This window comes from Piliocolobus tephrosceles, chromosome 14, assembly GCF_002776525.5.
Source record: "Piliocolobus tephrosceles isolate RC106 chromosome 14, ASM277652v3, whole genome shotgun sequence".
Taxonomy (NCBI): Eukaryota; Metazoa; Chordata; class Mammalia; order Primates; family Cercopithecidae; genus Piliocolobus; species Piliocolobus tephrosceles.
The window spans coordinates 60,323,031-60,343,385 of NC_045447.1; the positions used below are offsets into that span (position 1 = coordinate 60,323,031).

At 37.8% G+C, this 20,355-nt stretch overlaps 1 protein-coding gene across 4 annotated transcripts in view; it reads left to right on the forward strand.

Moving 5' to 3' along the window:
• SLC24A2 (solute carrier family 24 member 2) overlaps positions 1-20,355 on the forward strand; it is a 276,630-nt gene that overhangs the window by 138,633 nt on the left and 117,642 nt on the right. The window lies entirely within an intron of this gene.

The following is a 20,355-nucleotide window of genomic DNA, read 5'->3' on the forward strand; positions in this document are numbered from 1 at the left end:
TATGTAGCATACTATATGGAGAGCAAATAAATTTTAAATCTAAAATGATGATAATAATTTTACAATCATCAGTCACCAATACAAGATATTCCTAAAATAACAGAAATTCCAGATAGCTTGGTCTTTACAAATGAATGTGAATATAAATTGTATTCATACTGGAACTAAGGTAATCTCTAGGAGCTGGTGTATTACAATGTCCAAGCATTTTTTATGTCCTTGGTAACTTGCCTATCTGTCCATACCTTTGCAGTGCGGAGCTTGAATACTTAAACCATTCTTTTCACCAGTGGACATGAGGAGCATCTAAAAAAAACTATGCAAAATAGAAAGAACAGAGTGGGTTTTTTTTTTTTCTCACCTTTAAGCACTGTATATTTCTGATTCTCCTTGTATAGTTTCATGCCTGTTCAAATTTAGCCTGAAAAATTCCAATTTATGCTTAATGCATGAAAAAGACCCTATTCCAGTAAATGCACTTTTAGATTTCAGAAATCACAGAATGAGAATACTAATATAGTCATTCACCTAGAAAATTTTTAGTGCAAAAAGTAGCATTAATAATAACAAATATTTTATATAAAGAATTTATTTTCTGATATTTACAAGTGTTCATTACGCAAAACATGAAATAGTCTTGTTTTTTAAAAAAAAATGAACTTCTTATGTTTCAAGCATATTGCTTACATAAAAATACAGAGAAAATATACATAAGCCAAGGTCAAGTGAGGAAAACAGTGAGGACTGTAATTTAAATTTAAACAGGCTAGAATTGGAGATATAGGGCAGCAAGATGAATTAGAGCACAGACCTTGAATCTAGACTTCCTGAGTTCATATCTCAGCTTGTTCACTTATAATCGTATGCACTGGGCAAGTGATTGAATATTTCCCTTTCTCACTTCCCTCATTTTTCCCATCTGTAACACAGGGATGAAAACAAAACTGATCTCATAGGTTACTATAATGATTCAATGAGTAAATCTATGTAAAATACATAGACCCTGCCAGGCACTGGTAAACAATAAATGTTACCTTTAAAAATTACAAACATATCTACTTAGGCTGGATGTTCTCATCCCTCAGAAGCCAATCTTCTTCCTGCATTCACATGAATTGGACTGTCCTAATAACTTTATATATTGGCTTCCAGAAGAGAGCAGAAATGAGCAATTCTAGCATCATCTCTCCCCACCACCACAAATGCCATTACTTCTATCGGCATTTCTAACACTGCACCTTATTCTCAACATGTAAATCTTTTCCTTTCAATGGGAGATGCTATTACTCACTAAGCTATAAGTTCACAACTGAGATGTTGAGGTGAACAGGAATGTCTTTAGTTGTGAAGTGTGTCAGATGCAGTTTATTACTCACAATGACTCAAGCGCCCAATTTCATCAACTTACTTTTACAAATAAGGGTAGTGTCAAAGTGATCTCAATACCTTCAGTCCCACTCAGTTGAGTTCCAATGAGCTTCCTCAAGTAGGAAGGAAGCAAAGATGTAAAATTCTATTGAATCCTACAGTCTGTGAATTAAACACATCACATGATGGGTATATCGATGCACAAGTATCACACATGTCAATGTCACCCTCATGTTTTGCAGAAAAAAAATTAAAGTTGACAACTGCTGTCCTAAGCAACATGTTAATAGAGATATATTACAAGTTCTTTGCAGACTGGAGAGGCATACACAGATGTTCACAGTTATTTTGAGTAAATATATGTTACAGAGAGAGAGCTCAGACATGACAACTCTGCCTACTCCAAAGGATGGAAGAGAGTTTGGAGCTGTTATCCCGGACACAGTGTCTGTTATCCCTTCTCCATCGTCTGGCACATCTGGATTAGGCTCACTTGCTGGCCCATCAATAGCAAACACTCTGCATACAGAAAAATATACCACAAAGGATCTATGCTCAATTTGCTGCCATTTTAGGTACATGTTGATCAGTTATTCAGATTTAATGGTGGTACCCATTAAGTGTGGAATATCAGGGACTTGTCAAAAAATAAGCTAAATATACTTGATACAAACAAGATTAAAAAAAAAAAAAACATGAAAGCATGAGCTATCTCTGCAGATAGTTCAGTGGGAAAGAGAGATTATATGTAATATTTTTATGCTATAGAGAATGAGTTTAGTAAAATGCAGGTATGAGTAAGATAAATACTTATAATTTTTAAATGGGTAGCATTTAGATAAAATATTCATATTAATAGGGTCATGACAACTTACATTTGATATACAAAGAGCATTCAAAATCAGTAGTTACTAAACTAAAATTTACTGGTTTTTATCACTGAATAAATTCACTGATTTTTATAAGGCAGATGATTGATGAATTCATTCAGGTATGTTTTAAAAAAAGAATACTATCTGTAGAAGCAGAATCTTGCAGTTACACTGCATGAAAAGTCATAGCGTCACAATCTTATATGAACCGCTCTCAAAGGCAAATTAAACAACAAAGCAATCTATCAAACAAACTCTATTTGGTCAATGTAAGCAGGACCCGTAGGCATAACTACTCGTTAAGTGGCCTCTGCATTAGTGAACTTGGCTTTCAGAGGAGTATATATGCTTAGCTTGGAAAATTGACCCTGTGATTTTGGTACACTGCCAGCTGGTGTCAGCCCTATGCAGGCTATGGATGCTAAACTCATACATGCTGAGCTCCAGCTGAGCTTTATCACCAACCCTCTCTGCTTTGACCCCTTTCAGACTGATGACTGGGCACATCTTCACTGAGATCACTCTGCTCCCTCTAATACTAGCTAGCTGTACCTACTAAGTTCTGCTGGAGTATTTCCGCCTCTGGTTCCAGGTCCAGCTGTGCAGACCCAGCTGGTAGGATGAGAGAGAGTATGTGTGTAAGCCTAAAAGCTGGGACATCTCCTAGTCTCTGTCCCCTCTGGAGAGGCCCAGACGTATTCCAGCTCTGTCCACTCTGCAGCTTTCACCTCCCCAAAGACAAGCCAGTCTCTCCCTATACCCTGACATGGGAGTTTAACACTCCTACTCACACATTCTTCCCCTCCCTCCCAACGACTGCTCCTTCCACTGAGTCAGACCCTACCCTAATGTGTGCACGCTATACCCTTAGTAGGCCTACTGAGGTTGATGCTGATTTTATTTAAAGAAAAATGAAGGCACATTTTGGCAAAATTGACGGGATTTGCTGGTAGATTGGATGTAGGAGAAAAGGAGAAGAAAAGAATAAGCAGTAATTTTTTGGCTTGAACAGCTGAGTAGAATGGTAGTGCCATTCTCTACTGGAAGATAGATGGAAGAGTAACAGGTTCGAGAACAGACATACTTTCCAGTAAACATGTGTTGCTTTCATAGTCTAATACCTATATGTATGTTAAGTATTCAAAGACGTTTAACCCTGTCTTTGCTAAAACGACAAAAATTAGCCAGGCATGGTGGCACGCGCCTGTAGTCCCAGCTACTTGGGAGGCTGAGACAGGAGAATTGCTTGAATCCAGGAGGCGGAGGTTGCAGTGAGCCGAGATCACACCACTGCACTCCAGCCTGGGTGACAGACTCCATCTCAAAAAAAAAAAACAAAAAAAGTTTAAGCAACTTAAATTAAACAAGAAATGTGAAGATGTTTTGTAATATCTAAATTTGTGATTGAACTAATCGCAACAGCACAGAGAGAAAGACATCTTTGAAAGTGAACTTTGGTTTTTTTAAGTTTGTTATGCCCACGAGACATTGAATGGAAATGGTGAGTTGGCAATTGGAAATGGATATGCATGTTTGAAGGAGACAAATTCAGAACTAGAGATTCTGCTGATGGAATGTAAGGTCAAGGGATTGTGTGAGAACACAAGAGGGCAGAGTTCCCAAGACTGAGAAGTCGGTAAAGTAGAGGGACAACCATGAGAGAATCAACAGGAGTAAGCCACATGCTAAGATGTCACATAGATATGCAGACAGGGACATGGCCACCATCTTTACATCTGAGTGGTCTTTGGTGACTTGGTCTGAACCAGAGCAAAATCACTAGACTGATGCATCAGCCTCCTGACTATTCTCCCAGTCCCCACTTTAGATCCCCCGCCAAACTACACAGCAACCAAAGCCCACTTTTATAACTTAAATCCTATCAGTCATTTGCTTTAAAACTTTCATTAGCTTATCATTTGAACTTAGAATAGAATTAACTGCCAGGGCTGGAATTAGGGTAAGGTGAGGATGGCACTCAGGCACAAAATTTAAGGGACTACCCAAAATCTTGGTCCTCAAGATAAATATTTGAATGCAATATTTAAAGAAACAAATTAGCAAACTATAGCTCATGAACCAGCTGCTTATTCTTGTAACTAAAGTTTTATTGAAACCAGGGCCAGGATTAGGGTAAGGTGAGTAGGGAAGATTCAAGTGCAAGGTAAGAACTGTCTTTACTTAAAATCTTGACATTTTATTCATTGTAGATTTTATTTTGCACTAGTTTTTATGTTTTGAAATATTGCATTATGTCATTTATCTATAATACTGAGTGTTTTGGTACCGCCTTAAATTTTGTCCAGGAGACAAAGTGAGGCATTCATCTCATCCTTGTCCTGGCTCTGCCAACCCCTTATCAAGGCCTATACTTTCCAGTCAACTTGTGTAGCTTTTATGGTCAGAAAACATAAATATTAGTTTATGCTTTCAAAATTTTTTAAACAACTTAAACCCAAGTAATATGAAGGTGTTTTTTTGTAGCAGTACAGAGAGAAAGGCACCCAACTTTAATATATGAAAAGATAAAGATTCAACTTATTTTCCAAATGAATCTGTTCTTCTTTATGCAGTGAGTACTCAGCAAGGCACATGGATTAATAACAGCAGGAGAGCCATTTTTAGATAAAACTGATGATGCTTTCATGGAAAGGTTCCAGGCCGATTAAAATTGTATAAGACATAATGCTTTTTGACTGCTTAAATATGTTATGGTCATAATTTTATTTTGTGATTTCAACAGAGAAAAAAGGTTTTCCTTATTTATTAGGTTATCAACTGAAAGAACCAGGCAGTTTTAATGTCTTCATTCATCTAATAAACTCAAGTTACTATGCTGAAGCATGAAGGATCTTAGAAATCCATTCACAAGCATATTTTTAAGAGGGCATATGGTTTGGGGCTTGATTAACAGAATAAATATTTGTAGGTTTTCCAAGTTAATAAAAAACTGTTTTCTTTCTCTTAATCTTTCCTCCCTCTACTATGCCTTATGTTTTAAAGGTTGGTTTGCTTCCTCTGTGAATATAACATTGTGAATAAATGAATTCCGCAGAGCTTATAAACCATTGGCTCTCATCTTAGTTAAGCTTCTATATTAGAGCAGATGTGTCTATCTCAGTTTCCGTATGTGAGACTTGAGAATTACTAAGGCAAAATGCTGTCGTCATTACAGATGGCAATAGGTTATCCAGATACCAATATGACCCTTATGTCCATACAAGATTATCGGTAAGAAAAACACCTGGGTGTGTCCCATTGCACATACACAGCCCCAACATATCTGCCTCCCTGTTCAGTGGTAAGTTCTGTCCTCTGACCAGATGATGGCTGGCATGGTGGGGAGCAGCTGGCAGGGCACCCCAGGCTTGTTCAGATGGCAGCTGGGCAGAAGTATAAGGACCTTCTGGAGGCATGCAAGGCTTCTTGAGGCCTAAGCTGAGAAATTCTACCATATTCTGTTGGTCAAAGCAAGTCACAAGATTAATCTAAAACAAGGGGAAGGAAAACAAACTTTACCTACTGATAAAGGGACCTGAGAAGTCACCATTGCAAAAGGACTCATTATAAGGAAGAGAAGAATTGCAGCCATTTTGCAAACTACCACAATTAACTAATAAAGTTAGAAAATCCACTCAATTACCTATAACAAAGCGGTACTTTTTAACAAGGTTATTATGGAGGAGGAAAGGGAATGAAGATCTGTGGGAGAGAATCTTTTGTTGTGGCGGAGGGGGGGAAAAAACCTTGCAACTGCAGAATAGTGATCATTTGATATGACCATGGAGAAATTGAAGCAGATTATGTTCCCATCTGGGATGATAATGATTGACTTGCCCTATTCTTGATATTTATGTGAAACTGAAATAAACTGAAAGTGTTGGCCTAAGCTTCAGAGCGATTCAGGATTTGTTCAGAGGTAGAAATTCTGATTTGGCTACCTGCCATCTCCAAGTTTAGATAGCTAATTGCTCCAGTTGGAGATTCTTATTTTATTTTCTTATATCTGTTTATTGAGTGCCTGTAGGGATCCAAGAATTTTACATATGTCATCTTATTTAATCTGATGATTAAACAACCCTCTGAGATAGTTGTCATCCACATTTTATATGTGTAGGTACTGAGGTTTAGAGCCCTCCAGTAACTAGTGAGGGCCACAGAACTAGTCAATGGTAGAGTCATGACTCTTTAAAATATTTCCCCTTATTCTGAGTGTCATCCTGTAGCTTTACCCTTTTGAATTATACTCCATTTTAAATATTTAATATTAGAAATAAAAATGTCACAATCTAACTCACTGGGAAATAACTATTCCATTACCAAAAAAACAAACAAAATAGAAATTCCCTTAGATCTCCCAGGATGTTTAAATGCTTATTTGTGGATTTTTTATTCAGTAGAGAGAGCAGGTAGAAAGAAAGTATTAGAATCATCTGCCAAATGAATATCCATTGGCAATAAAGATAAATTCAACTTACTAAAATTTGATTTCCTGTAAAACCAGTCAAGAATGTGTGCATTGACTGTAAGAGGGCTCAATTGGAGGAAAATAACCTTTTTCTCCAACTCATTGCTCTCCAGTGGTCTGAAAGTCTGTGCCCACCCAGAGGTTAACAATTCTCCAATCTCACCTGACCTATAACCTCAGACCTGCAGGGATGAGACAGCGCTGGGTATGGCCCCCAACTTTACAAGGTATTGCATCTGAGGCCTTGGGCTATTTACTCTTCTTGCTGAGCCTCTCTTTCTCCAGCAGTAAAATGGATTGAGAATCCTTACGGAGCTATAAATATTAAATGAATAATGCATTTAAATCAAGTAATTTGAATGCTAAGTGTTATTGATTTCTCTCTCGCTGTATATTTTTCAACAGAAGCTAGCACAAAATAAAGCACAACAAGCAAACTATCCCCCAGTACAGGTGGACTTCACTGGTTGATTGTTCTTTTGCATTTGTGTATTCCATACCTATCCTCTCCCACCACATATTTATAAAACAACAAAGTGTGATGGGAAATGGCATTTTACCAACACAGGTTCTAACCTCATCCCTGCTCACTGAGTAAACGCTGTCTTTATGCCATCTGGTTGCTCCATCACTTTGAGCTTCACTTCCTTCCAGCTGTGAAACAAAGATGCTAAGGAGATTCTGATCGTTCTGAAACTAGGAAACAACTACATAAAACACCATTCACTGTGCCTGGTACTTCTCCATGCCTTTATTTCCTTTGGTATTTACAAGGAAGTGTACCCATTTCCAAAATGCCCAGTCAGGTAAAAAGGAGACTTTTTCTCATCTGTTTTGGGTTTTTCTGCTTCCCCCTTGTGCGTTTTTTCAAGGTGAATGCAATCACAGATGTAAACCACCCTCAAGACTACCAAAGCCTACAGAGGGGCAACGGTTAGAACAAACACAGTTGGGCAACATTGGTGCCTGATACCCAGAGCAGACCTCCGGCACCCTGCCCAGTCTCTGCCCACTGAATAGAGTTGGACCACCTACAGTGACATTCAGATCTTTTTCCTGAAGAGCTTGAACTAAGTGAGGACTTGTCAGTGTGAGTAAAACACTTTGTGCTGCCTTCTGCTCTGTTCTTTGCCTGTGCCAGAACCCATTTCAGTGGCACCAGGCTGTCAATTGGATGGGCTAGATGGGTCCTTTTGGAATTCCTCCTCTCCATCAGTTAGCATTTGATACTAACACTATTAGTATTATTTGGCTATTATTTAGGCTTTCAAGATACGTACCCTTTGGATGCTGGAAGATATTCCAAATAATTTTTCCCAATAATATTCCAAATAATATCTTCAGCTCCCAAAGGGTATTTTGAAAGCCTTAAATCAGTGATTCTTAATACTTTTAAGACTCTGATGAAAGTTATGGACACTCTTCCCCCTGCCTCCTAAAAGTTTATTTACACACAAAACTTGACAGTGTCAGAAATTTCACAAACTGTCCCCTCACCTAAATTCAGACTATAGTTTCCAAATTAAAAACCCTAGCACTGGCCAGTCATCATGGCTAACACCTGTAATCTCAGCATTTTGAGAAGCGAGGCAGGTGGATCACTTGAGATCAGGAGTTCATGACCAGCCTGGCCAACATGGTGAAACCTTGTCTTTACTCACTCTGTCGCCCAGGCTGGAGTGCTGTGATGTGATCTTGGCTCACTGCAACCTCTGCCTCCTGGGTTCAAGTGATTATTCTCCTACCTCAGCCTCCTGAGTAGCTGGGATTATAGGCACCCGCCACCATGCCCAGCCAATACCAAACAGCAGTCAGCAAATGGGTACTTTTGTCTAGAGCAACTTTGTTTTTAATGAACTAAATGACTTTTGTTGATTTGCCCTCAGGGGTTGGTTGCAAAGTACGGAAGGGAGGAGATCTTAACAAATAAAACAGATACTCTGTATTACATGTATTTAATAACTAACCATGGGGACAAAAGTGTAAACACCAAGAAGATTAACCATGTCAAAAAATAAACACCAGTAGTAGGTGTTAACCTGCTAAGGCAAGAAGTCACCTATTGCATACATACAAAACGTGCACACATGGTTGTTATGACTATATAGAAGAATGTCCATATCCTGAGAAGATAAACATATGAAATGTTTAAAGGTAAAGATGTTGTGGCATCTGCAGTTTACTTTAAAATTACTCATAAAGAATTATTAATATAGACGTATTGATAAAGCCAACATAGAAAATGTTAAAAATGAATCTAATGGTGGAACTCTGGCTATTCTGAGCTTTTCCTACGTTTGAAATTTTTCATTGTAAGAACTTGGAGAATGAAAACTCATTATTTTGAGAGAAATGTCAACATAAGCACAGTCATTCACTTCGGAACTGGATTTTCTTTCATTGGCAAGTGTCATTTTCCCATAGGTCCAGTATATTTTTTTTTGTAAGTTAATTAAATCCTTTACAAAGATATCCAACATTCCTATAATTTAGTAAGTAGTAAACTTTCAGTGATAATATTATGCAGTATTGTATGATTATTAACAACATTTAAGATGCTCTCTGGGCGATAAGCTTATACCATGGGACCTGCTACAAAACAAAATGCCCACCAGAACCATCTTGAGAAGTTTCTATTGGCTAAAGTCAAAATTTCAGAGCCAGCAGTAATTAAGAAAAAAAGCCTTTTAATGGGATATTTCTCATGTCATTTTTCCCCTAATTCTAGAACAGATTTTTAATTCCGACACTGAAAATAGTGCTGAACATTTGGCCAAGAAGTTGGTGCTGACTGTAATATATAATATCAGTACCTCCTGGCTTCATTTGACAGTAATGCAGTGAGGACTTCCAGAGCACATCTTTTCCATCTCTCTGACTGTGAGGCTACATCTGTTTTCAATAGTCACAATTTCCGTTGTTCTATTGACAGATAACAGATAAGATATGTCCTAGGAGACCACAGCTACTGTCTGGAACCAGAATTTTTATTTTAAGGGTAAATCTCCAGCATCATCAATCCATTACTACTTCATCAGCAAAAATTGGGTGGTAACCTTACTTAATGGTAGATCTCAATTTTATCTCTATTTTTGTATTTTATACTTTGTAAGATTAGATAACTCTTGTCTTAATAATATTAGAAAGATGCATGACATTGAAAATAATCATTTATTTTTTAAATCATGTAGTTTTTGTTCAAAGCAATGCTAATGATTAAAGCTCCAGGTTTCCCTAAATAGTTCCATAAAGATTAGATGACTTCTATTTTCTGAATACATTTTGTTCTGTCCTACATAGAGGGTGAATTCAGTGTGTTTTATGTTTACTTGGGGAATGCAAAGAGAGATATATGCCTTAGAGCAGGCAAATAAAGTCATTAAGAGGCTGTGGTTTTGGCCGGGTGTGGTGGCTCACGCCTGTAATCCCAACACTTTGGGAGGCTGAGGTGGGTGGATCACCTGAGGTTGGGAGTTTGAGACCAGCCATGACCAACATGGGGAAACCCCATCTCTACTAAAAATACAAAATTAGCCTGGCATGGTGGCACATGCCTGTAATCCCAGCTACTCAGGAGGCTGAAGCAGGAGAATTGCTTGAACCCAGGAGGTGGAGATTGTGGTGAGCTGAAATTGCACCATTGCACTCCAGCCTGGGCAATAAGAGCAAAACTCTGTCTCAAAAAAAAAAAAAAAAAAAAATGAGGCTGTGGTTTCAAGTTAGATTGCCTGCATTTCAGTCCCAGTACCTCATACTACCTGTATTGCTGTGGGCGAGTTAGTTAACCTCACTCAGCCTTTTACCCCTGATCTTTAAAATGGATATATTTGCATCCATTGAGGTACAGATAAATAAATAAATGTACGGCATAATACCAGTGGAAAAACCATAGGCAAAAAATGGACCTTGACATAAAATTATAAAACATCTAGGAAAAAAAATTAGAAAATCTTCAGCACTGAACACTAGGAGTGTTCACTAAGTTCACTAAGTTCTTCACTACTACAGGAGTTCTTAGACTTGCTACCTAAAACTGATCCATAAAAGGAAAATTTGATGAAATTTAACCTCATCAAAATTAAAAACTTTTGCTCTGTCATATACCATTTTTAGAGAGTGAAAGTATACATTAAAGACAGGGGGAAAATATTTGCAGACCACATATCTGACAAAGGACTTGTATCTAGAATATACAAGGAACTCACAAAATGTAACATTAAAGAAGCAAACAATCCAATTAGAAAATGGGAAAATATATGCACAAACATTTCACTGAAGAGATACACAAATGGCAAATAAGCACACGAAAAGATGTTCAACATCATAAGCCATTACAGAAATTCATGCTAATACTACAATAAAGTAGATCACCTGTAACCCCAGCGATTTAGTAGGCCGAGGTGGGAGCATTACTTGAGCCCAGGAGTTCAAGACCAGCCTGGGCAACATAGTGAGACGCTGTCTTTATAAAAATAAAAATGAAAATAAACATCTATGATACCACAATGAGACATCACTGCACCTTTAGAATGAATAAAATTTCAAAAAGGTGATAATATCAAATGCTACTAGAAAGCAGAAAGACTTCATCACGCACACATTGCTGGTAAGAATGTAAAATGCTATAGCACTCTGGAAAATAGTTGAACAGTTTTTTAAAACAAAACATGGTCTTACTGTATGATCCAGCAATTGTACTCTTGGGCATATAAAATTGGACATGTTTACACAGAAACTTGTACATGAATGTTCATAGCAGCTTTCGTGACAATAGCCCAAAACGGTAAACTATCCAAACGCCTTTCAACATGCAGGTCATTAAACTATGGTATATCCATACCTTGAAATATTACTAAATAAAAAGGAAAAAACTGTTGATACATACAATAACTTAGACCCTAAGGAAATTATACTAAATGGAAAAAGCAAACCTGAGAAGTATACATATGACATTACTCCATTTATGTAACATTTATGAAATTATAGAAATTAGTAACAGATTAGTAGTTACCAGGGATTAGCAGGCAGGGGTGGGAATGGGTGTAGACAAGGGTGGCACAAGAGAGTCTTGTGATGATGTTACAGTTAATTATCTTGATTGCAGTGGTGGTTACATGAAGCTACACATATAATTAAACTTCTTAGAACTACACACACACTATGCACAAGCACAAATAGGTGCACACGTAACTGGTGAAATCTGAATGAGTTCCATAGATTGTACCAATGACAACTTCCTAGTTTTAATATTGTACTATAGTTGTGCAAGAGGTTATTACTGGAGGAGGTTGGGTAAAGGGTGTATGGGACCACCCTATATATTTTTTTTACAACTACGTGTGAATATATAATTATTTCCAAATAAAAAGTTATTTAAAATGTTTCCTAATAATACCTGCCATAATCCCACCTGGAATTATGAATGAGCATTTAGCCCAGTATTTCAACTGTAGTTAGTGCTTGATAAAGGTCAGCAAAGATTTTATATACTAACTGCTGCTGTTGCTACTTAATTGGAAGAATGTGTCTCGGAAATGAGATTCAGGTTAGAATACACAATCCATGAAAGCAAGGATTTGGGCTATTTTGGTCACTGTTTTATCCCTGCACCTAGAAAAACATAGCACATATAAGATGCTCATTAAACATGTGATGAAGAATGAATGGGTGATTTTTTAAATGCCATGAAGGAGGGTATTTGGCAAATGGAGCAAGAGGGAATAACATGGTAATAGCCCAGCTGAGCACAGATAAAATGACAATTTGCCTGGACTCCCTATGAGAGCAAAGGATGGCAGATGGGGTGAAGGGAGTGAGCTGAGATGTTGAGGATAAGTTTGAATCTTAATTTGACTCACTCTACCCTAAACTGCATCAACCCCAGGGACAACTGAGAAGGTAACTGTCCTCATGTCAAGCCCCACTAATGGGACTCCTAGTCCTTACCATGTACTCTGTTTTCCAGGGTGGCCAGGTGTATCATGGTCAACACCCAGTGGAACTATTTCTTACTGCCATGTTCTCCGCTTCACTGCATGGTGGGCCTATTCCATTCAACCCTTTCACCAGCCAAAACAGAGGACCCCTACTGCACTCACCTCAGCCATTAGTAGTACAGGGCCAATTGGACCACCAAGAAAGACTAGCTCTCTCAGGTTAAAGGACCAATACAACAGTGTCTGGGCGCAGGGTCCCAGGGACGAAGCCAGAGAATTTTTTAATGACGCCACCCACTCTGTATTAGTCAAATAGTTTCTGCTGACCCTGCTGTAGGCCCCAACACAGGACCCAGTCACCTCAACTCTTTTGTGCCTCATGGTGAGTTTCCTGCATGTTTGAGAATCCTCCTTCCTTTCAAAGCTCTAGTCTCACCACTTGTAATCAGCAATCAAAACTTCTATATTTGTAGAGCATCTGTGGAGTGACAGCACACTGGTGGGCAAAATTGGAAGTATAAAGATGTATAATATGTAAAACCCCCTCACTCAAGGAGCTTACAAGTCCAACGAAGCAGGCAAAATGGCAAACACAAGCAATCGGGAGCATTGTGAAATGATGACTTTAAGTAACACAGGAGTTCAAAGAGGGGAGGTGTGATATTGTTGCATTTCCACAGGAATGAGGAAACAGTAGCCTGGTCAGAGCACACATCCCAGATACCTGGGAAGAGACTGATTCAAGAAGTAGTGGGTCACTCGCAGTATCAAATGCCAAGAGGAAAGTGAGACAATTCAGTGTTGGGCTGAGAAGAAGCTATTTACCTCCAGCCTCATTATGGATGAGCATATGGGCTCATTAAAAATATATAAGATCTGATTTAACTTATTTATTATTAAACATGCATTTACTGAGCATCGAGCACCACTATGCTAGGTACTGTGGAATAATATCAAATGAAATAGACATGGTCTCTGCCCTCAGAAGAGTGCTCAATAGTGAAAAAGAGAGAGATGAGAGAAATAATACAAAAGAATGAACAAGGGAGGAAGTGGGGAGGTGGGGACACACAGTGGGAATAGAATGTGGAAGTAGCCAGGCAGTGCTTGAAACGAACTTGCTGCGTTCCACTTTTATAACTCATCTTCGTGACATGAATGAATTTAGCTTCCTCTTGGCCTCTCTTGAGAAAGAAGAGCAGATCAAGGAGTGAGCCTGGTTCTCATTATCAGTGCATTTTCAATGGAAAATGATATATGCTTGATATTTGTGCCCTTTATTTTTCCCCAAGTTTACTTAGATTTGCATTTATATCATTAAATATTTAAATTGGGTTTATATGATGTTTTGCTTCCTGGAAATTCCAAAGCTAAATTCAGCAAATCTGGCATCTATATTTTTCTACCTATATGGAAATTGTGCTAGGGTCCTTTTGGAATCAGGTACTGATATAGTATCATTGAAATTTCTGAGATTAGAAGTTAAACGTGGTGAAGAAGTAATCTGCTATGTTAATGAGACTGCACAGTTTGTAGCTAGAAAACTATAAATATGAAAAGTTATATGTATCAAAATCACTATATTACATTCAAATTGAGGGTTTTGTTCTCTTTGAGATTCAGGGTTTCTTTTTTTAAAAAAATCTCATCTTTTTTTAAAATGAAAGATTAGCAAAAAAAAAATTCTTACCGTTAATATTATCTAAAATTAAATTACACTTTCAATTGTATCAGTTTTAAAATGCATTTTAAATATCTAATGCCCTTCACTCAATGAATTCTATTAATATAGAATTGTTGTTTATAATTTTATAGACACAAGCTTGTTCTTTATACTTTTATAGTCTTTGCCAGCTTCTCTCCAAACAAGAATAGATGCTAAATCTAGAATTAATAAATGTGTGATAAAGTGTGATTAAAAAAGTAATGAATTGGTCACAGGTAATCTTCTTAAGTATATTCTTAAATGTAACACTTAATTTTAAGTGATCGAATAATGAGTACCTACCCTTTCTATCTAGTTAATTTAATGATATAACATATTTATGCTGAAATACAGGTTCCATAAGGACAGATATTTTTGTCAAGTTTGGACCACACCTAAATCCTAGGAACCTAAAAGAATCCTTGGCCATATATAAGTGTGCGATAAATGTTATCAAATAATTACTGTTAAATGAATGAATGAATTTTCTTTATTCAAAACTTGCCATTCACACTGTCTCACTGAAGCTTTAAATACCAAGAGTGATTATTTTCATTTTTTGGCTTGTTCTTTCCCTGAAACAAAGAAATAGCACTAGTTCCTCGAAGTGTCAGAAATAAAGACTGAGCCCACCCGAACTTCCAAATAAACTAAATATAGAATAACGTATCATGACCGCAGTGATAACGGAGACCACCAGGGGGCCCCTTTTTTCTCCCACCTATTACTGAGCTATCAACTCCTTAATACAAGTCAACTTGATATATGGAGCAATTCATTTGCAGTTTTACTTAAATCTGTGCCGTTCTGAAGGCATAAAAGGTGCCTCTGTGACCTTCAAGAGACAGAAATAATAATAGTAAATCATGACAATAGTAACTGAGTCTAAATAATGATGCTGGAAGAGACAAAACAGCCTCTGTAACTTTCTCTACTCCCAGATACTAGCTTTTTGTACAAAATGAACACAAATAAAAGCTTTCATTCTAAATTCACAACAATCACTTGCCACTATTTTCTCACCTCCATTGGAAGTCAGAGCTCATAAACAGTTCTTAATGTACGTGAACTATTTTTTTACTATATTTGAAGTTGTATTGTCTGCAGCTTCCTCACAGGTCACTGCAAGGAAAATGCCACTTTCTCATTTCCCCAACACTTAGGAAGGCTCTGGAGCCCAACTGTCTGAGTTCGTATCTTAGCTCTGCCACTTGCTGGCTGTATGGCCTTGGACAAATTGTCCCAACTCCATCAGCCTCAGGGTCCTCCTGTGTTAAAAGGGGGAGTATGTGTTTATAATACCTATAATTGTGAGGATTTGATGAGATATTATATATATATAACACTTGGCACACATTATTACTGAAATCTGCCTCATTTGCTACAAAGTATTCTGTAGTTTGTTCCACACCAGCATTTGATGGACCTTTTTAAAAAATCACATCTTCCAAGCTTGCCCAACCCACAGCTCGCAGGGCACAAGTGGCCCAGGACAGCTTTGAATGTAGTCCAACACAAATTCTTAAACTTTCTTAAAACATTTGAGTTTTTTGTTTGTTTGTTTGTTTGTTTGTTTGTTTGTTTGTTTTAGTTCATCAGCTGTCGTTAGTATTAGTGTATTTTATGTGTGGCCCAAGATAGTTCTTCTTCCGGTGTGGCTCAGGGAAGCGAAATGGTTGAACACCTTCTGTCTTAGACACGTTCCTTAAAAGAAGTAAGGCAACCAAGACTTAATAGATGAATGCAGGCCGGGCGCGGTGGCTCAAGCCTGTAATCCCAGCACTTTGGGAGGCCGAGACGGGCGGATCACGAGGTCAGGAGATCGAGACCATCCTGGCTAACACGGTGAAACCCCGTCTCTACTAAAAATACAAAAAAAAAAAAAAAAAAAAAACTAGCCGAGCGAGGTGGCGGGCGCCTGTAGTCCCAGCTACTCAGGAGGCTGAGGCAGGAGAATGGCGTGAACCCGGGAGGCGGAGCTTGCAGTGAGCTGAGATCGGGCCACCGCACTCCAGCCTGGGTGACAGAGCAAGACTCCGTCTCAAAAAAAAAATAAAAAAAATAAAAAATTTAAAAAAATAAAAAAAAAAATAGATGAATGCATACTGCGTTCTTTACTGGTCAAAGGAAATTTGTGTGACTAATGCCAGAACACCACTAGCAGATTGTGTTTGATTGGCATATCAAAATTGTTCATTAGCAATTGTGAGAATTGCTAAAATGGTACAACAAAGTAAATTAGGAACATCTGGATTTTTCAGGGGAAGGCAAGAGATAGCAGTGGTGGTTGGGTTGTTAATTCCTAAATTAAGTGAATTAACACTGGTACTTAGTATCCTAAGTACAGAAATAGCCTGAGGCCCTTCTTGCCTCTCTTTCTCCATTTGTAAGATAAGGATTACTGTCTTCTATGTACATACTTAATAAGAAAGATTAATTAGTCCTTTAAGAGGTAGACTTAAATAATCACCATTACTATTAATTTAGCCAGTGGCACAAGCAGCTGAGGAGCTCTGGTAACTGACACAGAAGCACACAGTTCTGTTCTGCCTGGGTGCTCTCCCTCACCGAGGCCTCTTAATTGCATTTTAAGTAGCCACAGTTAGGGACCATGGAAGGCACAGAGGTGAATCCTGTCCTCAAGGATCTTACAACTTCCAGTATTATGGAGGTTAACTGAAGGAGTTGGGTAAAATATATTAATACATTCCATATAGCTTATCAATTCTGTGAGAAGCATTGAAAGAATTCATTTTTAAAAATTTGTGCTAATGTTTCAGTGGGGTACACAAGATAATTATTTGGGATGCAAGAAAAAAATATTAAGACTTCTATTTGTTATCTTTTTTAAAAGAGGGAAGAAATTAGTCCATGTTTATGTAATGGTTGACAGTAGCACACAGATATATAAGTAGATAGTCTGGGAACAGTGGCTCACACCTATAATCTCAGCACTTTGGGAGGCTCAGGTGGGAGGATCACTTGAGGCTAGGAGTTCGAGACCAGTCTGGGCAATATAGCAAGACCCTGGCCTCTAAAAAAAAATTTTTTCTTTCGTAATTATCTGGGCATCATAGTGCTTTCCTATAGTCCCAACTACTTGGGAGGCTGAGGCAGGAGGATTGCTTGAGCCCAGGAGTTTCAGGTTGCAGGAAGCTATGGTCACACCACTGCACTCCAGCCTGGGCAACAACAGAGCAAGACTCTATCTGATAATGGTATATGATCAAGAAATTTTGGAGATTCTGATTACAATTGTGTAGATTTAACTTGTCAGTTAAATTCTGCTTCGTGAAGTCACCCTGGCGCACTTGCCTTACTGAGTATTCCATATTCCAAATTGTTCTTTAAGTGTCTCTAAACAGTTTTTCTTCTGCTCCTTCCATATTCGTGAAGATATCTATTCTTCTCAAACTTTTTTCTACTATCTCAAATATTTCATGATCATGAAGATTATTCAAACAAATCGTCAAAAGGCTTTGCTTCCAAAATGTGAGCTTTCATTACCATACTTCTTACTTAGATCATTTCTACCCCTTCTGTCCATCCCAGTGTATTTCTTTAAACTGGATTGTAAAGTGGGTGCTCCTGCACCCTGGGCTGTCCTCGTCAGCACTTCATTGTTCTCTGAGATTCCTTCTCTGCAGAAGGGCCATGATTGTGGGATAATTACCCAGCAACCAAAGTAATTTGAATTTAAATATTTCTTTCTTTCTTTCTTTAGGAATTGATTTAATCTCCCCTCTCTTAATGTTTTAGGGAATATGTTAAGACACAGTAAAAGGAGGGAGAAAGAGATGAGTTTCCATCTGACTAAGAGGTGGTAGGGTGCCTTGCCTTTTACATTGCAGATTTGAGGCATTTGTACCTTGTATCTAGTCTTCCCAATATGCTTTGAGGTTTATTCATCTTTAACAAGGAGAGACATTTTGAATGTTTTTATTTATTACCATGGTGTATTGAAAGAAAAAGGAAACATCATTTTACACTTTCATGTTAATTTTTTAAATGAAAATCAGTCATTCAAATCATTCCTCACCAAATCTTTCTGAATTCTAAGACATTAAAATTCATGTCCATTGGAATATTGGATTCATATTTTGATCATGGGCATATTTGTTTCCAATTATATTTTTGACAAAATAATTATATGTTTAAGTTTATTTCTATAGACTTTATAATGCTTCCAGGTCCCTGGCATAACGCATCGTAAGCACATTTTGCAGGACTTGGTAGAATGTTAAAGTGGTGGAAGTTTATGGCTGTTACTTAGCTTTTGCAACAAATTCCTTATTGTTCCCCTATATCTGATGCCACATCATTGACCAAAAAAAAAAAAAAAATCCCTTAGTTTACACACTTGTATTTTGGCCTATGAAGTCTTCATGGTGACCCATTTGATCATGTGATTTGTAAGTAGATAATTGCCAGAGTGAACCATGGACTTGTTAGTATCCTGTTACTGAGTGGCACTGAGGCAGCTGGACTACAGTATTGGCCTAATTTTTATGTGTGTGAAGTGGGACTGGGGGCCTGTATGTGGTGAAAGGCTATATACAAAGTTCCATCAAAACTACACTTTATAGTCAGCAAAATCATTTCTGGCTTTCAAGGATCAAAGGAAGAAAGAAGATTTAAGGATGCTGGACTGATTTATAGTGTCAAAATACTATCTAAATGGCCTATGCATTTTATTATCTGGGGTGGAAGCATAAATGGACAATTTCAAAACACCTATCAAATAAGTAGTAAAATTCCTATATAGAAATGGGATTTCTGGCAGGGCACGGTGGCTCACACCGGTAATCCCAGCATTTTGGGAGGCCAAGGCAGGTGGATAACCTGAGGTCGGGAGTCCAAGACCAGCCTGGCCAACATAGTGAAACCCTGTCTCTACTAAGAATACAAAAATTAGCTGCGCATGGTGGTGGGCACCTATAATCCCAGCTACTTAGGAAGCTGAGGCAGGAGAATTGTTTGAACCTGGAAGGTGGAGTTGCAGTGAGCTGAGATCATCCCATTGCACTCCAACCTGGGCAACAAGAGCAAAACCCCATCTCAAAGAAAAAAAAAAGGAATTTCCACCAGGAAGGACAATAGAGATTAAAGACATCTTTCAGTTGCTCAATTTAAGTGCAATCACCATATGACTAATTTGAGTCATTGAGAAGGGGGCCAGTTTAATTGAATAAAGGTTTGAATTACAGAATATTTTCTTGTAAGTAGAAGATGGCCTGACAAAAGTCTTGCTTTCATGAATGGAGAGGGGAGTCTGCGTTGGCACACCAAAACTCTGACCTGAGACCTTCAGGATGCAGTTTATGAATTTTTTTTTTTTTTTGGATTTCAACATTTTAATTTCTCTGGAATATAAGTCACTTTTTGCAAGCTAAAAAATAGAATCAAACTAAGGTGATCTAGTCCTGTAGGCATCCAGGCTGATCCTTGGAATCATGAGCAGAATGATGACATAATACAAGGTGCTAGCAATAGGGTTATAAACTCTAAATAATAACCACTTATCTACGTGTTTCATTAGGAAACAGTCAAAAGTCCAGCCATTAAAGGAATAATCTACAGAACATTTTGATTTACTAGGGACAAAATGATCCAAATTATATGTTGTCCAATCTACTCGTAAACTAGATCAGAATGGGCCAAGGGCTGTTGAACAGAGAAAGTATTTACATTTTGAAAACTTGCTCCACAGGATAAAAAATTCCTGGTTGCTGTCAATAAGAAAGTAAGTTAAAAAAACATTACAGATGAACTCACTGATCTTTGATTTTACTAAGGCCTTCCACTGGAACATGAAGGTAGGAATAAGTGTAGAGGATAATATACTCAGATATTTTTTAAATAAATCAAATTAGCCATACTACATTCTTCCATTTGCTACAAGAACAAATTGGCAATGAAGACTATTTAAAAGAAATGCTCAGCTCTACAGAGGGTGGTGGCAGGCAATACTTTTCCATTACAGAATAACCTCTATTCTTCCATGAT